Genomic DNA, 9136 nt, shown 5'->3' on the forward strand with positions numbered 1-9136 from the left:
TAGATGTTTGGGTCACGGCTTGCGGCAAAACTTAACTAGAACACAAAACTCTCAACGGAAAGAAATAAAAGAATTAAAGTAAAAGACGGAAGTGTAACGATCTCCTCATGTTTCCTTTAGAGGAGCAGCTGGCATGCAGGCCAGGGAGCGTTCAGCGTCGAAACGCGGTGGCGCAAAGAAACGCGAGGAGTGAGAGTAAGAGAGTAAGAGCGTAAGAGAGAGTTTTGATGGTGTCCTGAGTATTTAAGCTCAGTGTTTGGACACATCCCAAATGGTGTCTTGACCAATTAAAACATTGTCCTAACTTGGGGTACTTCTGATTTCTGCTCCCAAACCATAAATCACAATGTTATCTGATCAGTCCCGTGGTCCCAATTTTCCCTCTCTTTGCAGAGTTAAATTTGGACATGATTTCTATAACAAGACTATAATACATTTAACAAAGAACTGAATTACAGAAACATTTCGAGAATGCAATTTCAGGCTCAGGCATACCAAACACCAATATAAACCATTAAGCTATTCAATAGTTATTAAAAAGGACATACACCACAAGTGATTAAAACATAATAGGAAAATGTATGAGTTACATAAATGATAGAAAGTTATGCAGATAAATGATTAGTTGCTCATAAGTTCTTGCATATGTAGATACATAAAAAGGCAGTTTCCTGGGCCGTATTGGGAACATGATGGTACGTTCTTTAAGCAGGAAGGTCAAAAGGTTAGGGAAGGAATCTCAGTGTTCTGGATGGGGGAGCCCACCAAGCACAATCTCTACTAGTACTAGAAAGAGATGTTCAGATGAGCATCTCTTTGACCATTAATCTTGGTTACTTGCCCCAAATTTGACAATCTCCTTCCTTGGGATTATGAACAAGTGTCCTTTTGTGTTAATGTTGCTAGTTCCTAGTTGGTTAGGTTTGCTTCAAGCTGGCTGGCGCCAGGGTGTCAAATGACAAATTTTACAACAGGAGTCTTGTCATGCTGGGCCTCTTGTGGAATTTGGGTCTGTAGAAGTGTTTCAAAACTTCTAATTGAATTGCCTGAATTGTCTGATTCACGCTTAGATCCTACAACCTTGACTCCTTTCTCCCTCGGCTCCAGCATGGTCTGTCAACCTCGAGCTCTGCCAGCCTCCCTCACCACTCCAGCTTTGCTTATAGTGCATTTACCAAGTAAATAGGTAATTTTATGGTTATTTTATGGTTTATTTTCCAGGTTTAATGTGTGAAAGGGGCTATTGAGTCAGGAAAGACTTATAAAGATTGCTAATTACTTGCTGTTCATTAATTACACTGGAAATGAAAGGTCAGTAATACTACATTGCATTGTCAGTACATTGTTCATTTAGTCAGGCCAGGATTTTTCTTGCTACTGGTAAGCATGCTAAGCCAGTACTACCTGTGGGCATACTCACCCAGCATGTGAAGTCTATGCCGGCGGAATGTGCGAACAAAACCTATTAAGGTTCACCGGTCAGGAAGGCGGTGCAGCAACGCAGAGTGGAGTGCGTAGGGCGGGCTGGAGTACTAAGGAAAGCCTGGTCTATCCACTGCAGCCAAAGAAGTTACCAGTTGTAATGCTTGTCATGCCATTGGACATTTAAAGGTGCAGTGTGTAGATTTTTGCGGCATCTAGCGGTAAGGCTATGAATTGCAACCAACGGTTTAGTCCACCGCTCACCCCTCCCTTTACAGAAGCTACAGTAGCCGCGCAGAATTAAGATGTTGTTGTTTTAGACAACAAAGAATAATGAGGTTTCTTTTAAAACGTAAAGTAGGGAATTAAATTTACTTAATCATTCAATAAAAAGATGTTATTGTGAATATTACTGTTACTTGTTCATCATTGTGTCAGTGTTTTTCCACAAAGAACAACAGTGATGAAACGCGATCTGTAGAGCAGTTTGTCCGTTCAGGGCTACTGTAGAAACATAACGGCATCTTCCATGTGAGGGGACCTGCGGTGTATGTAGATATAAACTGATAATTCTAAGGTAATAAAAACATAATGGTTCATTAAGTAAGGTATTTATACACCCCTGAAAACATAGTTATGTATATTATATTTCATTTCTGTCTAGAGATCATCTTAAATATTGCACACTAAGCGCAACAGCTTCTCCACCAAAATCTCTTTCACGCGCAGGTCTTGTGCATATCATCCTCACAATCCTGCTTATTCATCTTTAAGTCCTGCTGCGATGGGGGATGGGCAAAGCGACAGGTGGCGGTTACCACTGGTAGTCGTAGCTTGGAACTCGCACGTAGGCGGCCTGTGAATCAGTGGTCGCTCTTCCTTGCACCCAGGGCACCATGCAAGTTCGGCAGCATTCCAGGCAACTGAGCAGCCCTTTTAAGGGATAGCACTGCTCACCCGGATCGGGAAGGGACTAGAAAAGGTGTCCCAAATATTGCCTGCCCTAACAGAAAACTGGCCAGCAGGCCGCGGCTGGCAGTTTAACCCTACTGTGGTCAAACAAATAAACGACAATATAAAAAACTCATTCTTGGCGCATGGAATGTGCATACTCTGATGGACAGTGACAATACACTTAGACCCCAGAGAAGGACAGCACTTCTAGCCAGGGAACTAGCTCGGTATAACATTGATATTGCTGCCCTTAGCGAAACTCGTCTTGCAGAGGAAGGAACCATCTGTGAACCTGAGGGAGGCTACACTTTCTTCTGGAAGGGAAAGTTGAAAAATGAGGATAAGCTCCTTAAACTGCTACCTGATCTCCCCATTGGCATCAATGAGTGGCTAATGAAGCTTTGTATTCCTCTGACCAACAAGAGGCACATAACAATTATCAGTGTTTATGCTCCTACACTTACCAGCAGCGACGATGTGAAAGAAAAATCCTATGAGAACCTTAGTTCTATTGTGAAGTCTACACCAATGACTGACAAGTTAATAATTCTTGGTGACTTCAATGCAAGAGTGGGAAATGACCACAGCAGTTGGAAAGGTGTGTTGGGCCCTCATGGACTTGGCAGGATGAATAGCAATGGACTATTGCTGTTGATGCTGTGCACAGAAAACTACCTCACAATTACCAACAGCCTATTCAGAATGGCTAACAAATACAAGACGTCATGGATGCACCCTAGATCCAAGCAGTGGCATAATATTGATTATGTCCTTGTGCGAAGGCGGGATGTACGTGATGTCCAAATCACCAGGGCCATGCGAGGAGCTGAGTGCTGGACAGACCACAGGTTGATTAGGTCTTCACTCAAATTGCACATTGTGTCCTTCTATCGGAAGAAGCCAAAGCTAAATATAGCTAGATATAACCTTGCCAAGCTAAAAAATCCCATTGTACAAAAACAGTACCAACAACACCTTAATGATGTTCTGGCTGCTCATGGCTCACTGGATGGAGATCCAACTGTGAAGTGGAATCAGTTTAAGCAGATGGTGAGCAAGGCAGCAAAAGAAACCCTTGGCTCTAAGAAGCGAGTTCACCAAGATTGGTTTGATGAGAACAATGATGAGATCAGGGGGCTCCTGGAGGAAAAAAGTAAGGCATATGTTGAATGGCAAAATGATCTTAACTCTGTAGCAAAGAAAGATCACTTCAAACATCTACAAAGAAAGACTTTGAAGAGTTGCGTGCAATGCAGGATAGCTGGTGGGACCTCAAGGCCGAAGAAGTTCAAGGATTTTCAGATTCCAACAATTCCAAGAATTTCTTCAGCACATTGAAGACCCTCTACGGTCCAATAAGACCAAGTATAACACCAATGCTCTCTGCTGATGGCAACACCCTACTGAAAGATAAGACAAGTATTACCAATCGATGGAGGGGACATTTTTCTGATGTGCTTAATAATCCCTCTGTAGTTTCTCCCCTGGTACTGGAATCCATACCACAGAAGTCCACATTAAATAACCTTGATCTACCCCCAAATATGGAGGAAGTCATGAAGGCAATTAATCAGATTAGCAGTGGCAAAGCTGCTGTTGTGGATGGTATCCCTGCTGAGCTCTTTAGAATGGCAAGCTCAGAGATGCTCTGCGTATTTCACAGCATCCTCACCAGCATATGGGATGAGGAAATAATGCCACCAGAATTTAAAGACACCATAGTGGTATCCATCTTTAAGAAAAAGGGCAGCAAGGCTGACTGTGGTAACTACAGAGGTATCTCACTTCTGTCAGTTGCTGGAAAGATTCTTGCAAGAATCATCCTCAACAGACTGATAGAGTTCATCTCAGAAAAGTCCCTACCAGAGGCTCAGTGTGGTTTTAGACCTGGCCGTTGCACTGTTGATATGATCTTTACAGTTAGGCAGATTCAAGAAAAATGCATTGAGCAGCATATGGATCTTTATGCCATTTTTATTGACCTTACAAAGGCCTTTGACACTGTGAATAGAGAAGCACTGTGGATCATCCTCACAAAGCTTGGGTGCCCCAGAAAGTTCACAAACCTGATTCGCCTCTTTCATGACAGGATGAAGGGATTCGTCCTCTCAAATGGCATCATTTCACTTCCATTTGATCTCAAATGGGGTGAAACAAGGATGTGTGCTTGCTCCTATTCTTTTTAACTTGTTCTTTACCAGCGTCTTGGCACATACTCTACAGGAACTTGACAGTTGACAGAGGAGTGTACCTGCGATACAGACCAGATGGCTCCCTCTTTGATCTCCGAAGACTAAATGACAAATTTAAGACAACCAAAAGGCTGCTTCTGGATGCACTCTTTGCAGATGATTGTGCTCTTATGGCACACTCAGAGTCTGATCTCCAAGTCATAGTTGACAGATTTGCAGAAGCCGCACATCTCTTTGGACTTACTATTAGTCTTAGCAAAACCGAGGTCTTATTTCAGCCTGCTCCTGGCTCCAGAGCACCTCCACCTACAATTACCATTGAGGGAACAGAACTGAGGACAGTTGAACATTTCAAGTACCTTGATAGCTTTATTTCTTCTGATGGGTCATTAGACAAGGAGATTTTAACACGCATCAGCAAAGCCAGCCAATCCTTTGGTTGCCTGCGCACAAGAGTCATGAATCACAGAAACATCAAGATGTCTACCAAGATCAAAGTGTATAAGGCAGTTGTGCTCACTAGTCTTCTTTATGGCTGTGAAATTTGGACGCTGTATAGAAAGCACTTAAAACAGCTTGAGCAATTCCATCAGAGGTCTCTAAGATCAATCATGTGCATCAAATGGCAGGACAGAGTGACAGATCTGGAGGTTCTAGACAGAGCCTGTCTGGTCAGCACTGAGGCTATGATTATGAAGGCCCAGCTTCACTGGACAGGACATGTTATAAGAATGGACAGTTCTCGCATCCCTTGGCAGATTCTTTATGGAACTTTGTCTCAGGGTTATAGGAGTCGTGGACGTCCAAAAAAAAAAAAAAAAAACGTTACAAAGACTGTATTAGAAATAGTCTGAAATATGTTGACTTCCCTGTGAAAGAGCTGGAATCTAGAGCAAAGGACAGAGCCAGTTGTTGTTTAGTAACCAAACTGGCCTATAGAAAATTTGAAAACTGTCGGCGAGAGACAGCCATGGCTGCTAGGCAATGCAGGAAATATCCCACAACTGCTCCACCGACAGCATCCTTTTCATGCCCTCACTGTCCCAGAGTGTGCGCATCCAGGATAGGTCTACTTAGTCATACTCGTTCACATCAGAGGAAGAAAAAGTGACATCATCGTAAATCGATGGTCAATCAAGATTAAGTCATTTTACAAAGTCTAGATTTAGTGCTGTAGCATTGTTTTCACGCTTGATTGTTCCAAAAATGGATATGGATTCATAAAATGATAAATATGGATTCATATATTTTACATTATTGCAGCATCTCTCTTCCTAGTTTTTCTCAAATGCTCTGTTCACTTCATGTGAAGCCCCTCCTTCTGAAATACGAAATGTGCTCCAATTGGTTTGCTGGCAAAGTGTGTTGTAATTGGCAAACTAAAGTTTTATCTGCTCAGCTATAAATATTAATGATGGCGTCAATTTTGCCAAATTCAGACCCTAAGAATGTTTACAAGAAGACTGTGCAGAACTTTTGCTAGTATGGATTTGTAGCGTATCAGAGCAAATCAGACAATTTAAGATTCGATCAGACCATTGCTGAAACACGAGGATGTGTGCCGTGAGCTAGCGTATGTACCCGCCACTACGGCTGTCAGGCAGGAGAAAACAGTGTATGAATGGTGTGTGTGTGTATGTAAACCATTGTGTATGTAATTCGGCCAGGGATAGATCTCATTAAGATCACCTCCTCCTTCTCCAGGCGGATGACCGTCCGTTACACGTGACAGGTAGTCTGCCACAACATTCCTCTTCCCTGGGATGTGTCGTACTTGAAACTGGAAAGGTTGTAAGGACAGATACCACTGCTGAGAGAAATCCGGACTCTGCAGGATGGAGCATGAACACAGTCGACTGTTGAGGTTCTGGAACTCAAATCAAGTCAAGTAGTCTTTATTGTCATTCTGCTACATGTGTGGACATATAGTGGAACGAAATGTCGTGTCTCACAGGACCACGGTGCTACATACTGGTTAAGCATACATAGACATGAAAACAGTACAAGTATAGGCAAAGCAGTTATAGACCTATACAACAGTTTAACAATCTGACTATATACATACTATAATATAACTACAATAAATAGTTGACTACACATTCAAGAACTGAGAATACAAATACTTTACATAAATACTGTACATGAAATCAAACAGAAAAGATATTTTGTACATAATTGTGCAAAAGAGATATTTTGTGCATATGGTTGTGCAGATAAAGGATTTTGAGAGAAAACAAGTAAACATGCAGTCTTATTAAGTCTTTGTAGCAGCAAGTGATTATAAAGTGTCTAATGTACGTAAGTGTGTTACTACAGGTGGTTTGTATGGCCCACTCACCTATGTGTAGCACACTCAAGAATTGTACTTAGGAAAAATTTGTCAACAGTTTTTAGTGAGTTTGGGGGAGAAGGCTGAGTTAAGGGCTCTCACAGCCTGGGGGAAAAAGCTGTTGAGCAATCTCACAGAGCGAGCTTTGATACTCCTGTACCTTCTACCTGATGGCAGGAGCTGGAAGAGGTTGTGGGAAGGATGGGTGGGGTCCTTCATGATGCTGGAGGCCTTACTGGAGCATCGTGCATGGAAAATGTCCAGAATGGAGGGGAGAGGGGCACCGATGATCTTTGTGGCCGTGTTCACAGTCCGTTGTAGGGTCTTGCGGTCAGCAGCACTGCAGTTCCCATACCAGACAATAATGCAGGTGGTCAGCACGCTCTCAATGGTGCTCCTGTAGAAGGTGGTGAGGATGGGTGGAGGGAGGCTTGCCCTTTTCAGTTGGCGGAGAAAGTAGAGGCACTGCTGGCCCTTCTTGTTGAGCGACGTGACGTTGGTGGTCCAGGAGAGATCCTCCGTAATGTGCACCCCCAGGAATTTAGTGCTGCCGACTCTCTCCACGGTTGAGCCGTCGATGGTCAGTGGAGGGTGGTCAACAGAGTTTCTTCTGAAGTCCATCACAACCTCTTTTGTCTTACCCACGTTGAGGGACAGGTTGTTAGCGCCACACCATTTAGCCAGCTGTGCCACCTCCTCTCTGTAGTGTGTTTCATCGTTGTTCCTGATGAGGCCTACCACCGTCGTGTCATCAGCGAACTTGATGATGTGGTTGGAGCTGAACTTGGCGGTGCAGTCGTGTGTCAGCAGCGTGAAGAGCAGCGGGCTGAGCACACAGCCTTGTGGGGCACCTGTGCTCAGTGTGGTAGTGCTCGAAGTGTTGTGGCCGACACGGACTGACTGAGGTCTTCCAGTTAGAAAGTCCAGGATCCAGTTACAGAGGGAGGTGTTTAGGCCCAGTACATTTAGTTTGTGGATGAGCTGTTGAGGGATTATGGTGTTGAATGCTGAGCTGAAGTCGATGAACAGCATTCTAACATAAGAGTCTTTCTGTTCCAGGTGAGTAAGGGCTAGGTGAAGAGTGCTGGATATTGCATCGTCCGTAGAGCGGTTTGGACGGTATGCAAACTGGAATGGATCCAGTGTGTTTGGAAGACTGGTTTTGATGTGATGCAGAACTAACCTCTCAAAGCACTTCATCATGATTGGGGTCAGTGCTATGGGACAATAGTCATTCAGACAGGACACATGTGACTTCTTTGGTACTGGAATTATGGAGGTAGCTTTTAGACACGTGGGGACGACTGCCTGGCTCAGCGAGATGTCGAAGATGTCTGTTAGGACATCCGTCAGCTGTGCAGCACAGTCTCTTAGCACACGGCCAGGTATGTTGTCAGGACCCGCAGCCTTGCATGGGTTAATCCTGGATAGGGTCTTCCTTACGTCAGCTGGAGAAAGACAGAGTACCTGGTCGTTTGAAGGTGTGTGAAGTTTCTCTGCAGGTGTGTCGTTCTGCATCTCAAACCGTGAGTAGAATTGGTTGAGTGCATCTGGCAGAGATGTATCATCGTCACTGGCCTGTGGAAGGGGCTTGTAGTCCGTGATGTTCTGAATGGCTTGCCACAGAGACCGAGTGTCTTTACTGTCACTGAGGTTATTGTTTATTTTTTGAGCGTATTGATGTTTTGCCTTCTTGATGCCATGAGACAGATTGGCTCTTGCTGTTTTGAGAGCTGCCTTTTCTCCTGATCTGAATGCCTCATCAGGGACTTTTAGCAGCCCTCGAACCTCTGCTGTCATCCATGGCTTCTGGTTGGCACGTGTGGTGATGGTCTTGGTGACTGTCACATCATCAATACACTTTTTGATGTAAGCAGTCACTGTTTCTGTGTATTCTTGCAGGTCTGTGTGGTTGTTGTAGGTGGCTGCCTCTTTAAACATGTTCCAATCTGTGTCCTGGAAGCAGTCTTGTAGTGGAGAGGTAGCATTGTCTGGCCACACAGTGATTTGCTTTTGAACCGGTTTGGCAAGTTTGAGAAGCGGTTTGTATGCTGGGATTAGCATAACAGTTACATGGTCAGAATACCCTAGGTGGGGGCGGGGTTCAGCCTTGTATGCATTTTTCTCAGTTGTATAAATGAAGTCCAGTGTGTTGTTTCCCCTTGTTGCAAAGATCACGTGTTGGTAGAACTTTGGCAAAACAGACTTTAAATTTGCATGATTAAAGTCACCGGCTGTG

At 43.9% G+C, this 9136-nt stretch overlaps 1 pseudogene; it reads left to right on the forward strand.

Moving 5' to 3' along the window:
* The first annotated feature begins 2502 nt into the window (after positions 1–2502).
* LOC141325963 (uncharacterized) lies at positions 2503–6431 on the forward strand (annotated as a pseudogene).
* The last annotated feature ends 2705 nt before the right edge of the window (positions 6432–9136 follow it).

Source organism: Garra rufa, chromosome 2 (genome assembly GCF_049309525.1).
Source record: "Garra rufa chromosome 2, GarRuf1.0, whole genome shotgun sequence".
NCBI classification, from domain to species: Eukaryota; Metazoa; Chordata; class Actinopteri; order Cypriniformes; family Cyprinidae; genus Garra; species Garra rufa.